Genomic DNA, 1,836 nt, shown 5'->3' with positions numbered 1-1,836 from the left:
CTTTAATACTATACAGGAAACCCACTTTCACTGCTTCCATCAGAGGTATACTGCCAGTATGTCAAGTGATCAATTGACTCTCTCACCAATAGCTGACTCCAAGAGTTGCTATTGCCTCAGAAAACCTTCATCTGCATCTGAGGCAAAAGTGGGTGTCTTCTCCAATGACAAAAAACCTGAGTACAGAAGAAATAATGGGAGAGGCTTCTGCATGACCAAAATAAGGCTATAACTGCTGAAGCTATTTCTCCTACCCGAAAGGAAATGGAGCTATCTATCCAAACAACTTGGTGCAACATGACCCTGTAAAGATACAAGAAACTTTCAGTCTTCCCATCTCCTCCTCTCCACTTGAATTTTCTATTCCAAGTCACCACTTGTAGTCTTATAATATGAAACAACAATACACACAGAATTTCATAGATCAGTTAGCCACTTGAAGGTCATAAAAGTTTTAAGCGAAATAGTTCAGTACTAGAGAAAATTCATGCCTCATTATGTAAAACCCAATTTTTAGAGTCCACTTTATGTTCCCTTGTGTTGTCCTCCAATAGGCCTAAGCAGAAACTAATACAGGAAAAAGGATCCAGACTTTGAGACTTCCATCCTGTGTTTTTGAATCACGTTTTTTTTGTTTCCTTTAAACAGCAAACTCAACAATACAGAGTGCTAAAGAATGGGACTCTCACGAGACTCAGAGGAGTAAAATCATGGGAGGTTTCTGGTGAGCAAAGCTGAAGAATGGGAACACTACAGCTTCTCAGTTTTCTATTTTTTAAACATTTAGTAGGTATATAATATTTAAAAAAAAAAAGCCCAAAAGAAAACAGAGCTTTTTTTACTTTATCATTGTAAGGCAGCATTGAGCACCCTGAACTGACAAGTACAACATAGAATCATCAAATGCTTTGGATTGGAAGGGACCTTAAAAAACATATGATTCCAACCCACCTGCCATAGGCAGGGACACTGCTCACTAGAACAGTGTCTAGTGAATAGAACAATGTCTAAGCCCCATCCAACCTGGACTTGGAGATGAAAGATTCCTGTACAAAGCTGCAAACATTAGGATATCTCAACTTTGCCAGTCAGTGACAAAAAAGCAGAACAACGCCCATTAGTTTTTCCTCACCAGAAGGTAAAATAGTGCCACCCACTGTTTTTCCCTGTTGCAGAAAGCAGAAAGCTAAGTTGGTACTTTGCAATTGATAAAGTGCCAGCTCATGCTAAGCCTTCCTCCCTCACTCCCAGCTCTGGGTTCTACTACCAGGAGACACATCTACAGTGATATTTCAGTCAATAAGAAAGCTGCAGAATAGAAAAAAGTTCTCTGAATTTGCACTATTACAGCTGAAGCCACATAGGATAGACAAAACACTGAATCACTGAAAAACTAGAGGCTTTTAAACTCTGGGAGCTGGGCTTTCTTGGACTTTACATGTCAGCTTTCACAGGCACACTTTAACTGTGAGTCTCAAGCTGAAGACAGTACCATATTGTACCAGCTATAAAGATTGTGATAGGGTCAGAATATTCAACTGGTGGTTTTTTTGTATTCTTCCATTCATTTTGCATTGTCCCTTTAACACACCAGAGAAAAAATATCAACCGCCCCCTTTTAAACCAGGTCACATGACATTCTCTATAACCAACATACTTACCCAGCAGTTTATCATCTATTTCTATACGGATCATTATTTTAATTCAAGGACCAGCACTTATCATAGAATCATAGAATCATAGAATCGATTGGGTTGGAAAAGACCTCCGAGATCATCGAGTCCAACCCTTGGTCCAAATCCAGTCCATTTACTAGATCATGGCACTCAGTGCCAC

The sequence above is a fragment of the Lepidothrix coronata genome, unplaced genomic scaffold (assembly GCF_001604755.1).
Source record: "Lepidothrix coronata isolate B3197 unplaced genomic scaffold, Lepidothrix_coronata-1.0 Scaffold31, whole genome shotgun sequence".
Taxonomy (NCBI): Eukaryota; Metazoa; Chordata; class Aves; order Passeriformes; family Pipridae; genus Lepidothrix; species Lepidothrix coronata.
This window is presented reverse-complemented; position numbering follows the sequence as displayed.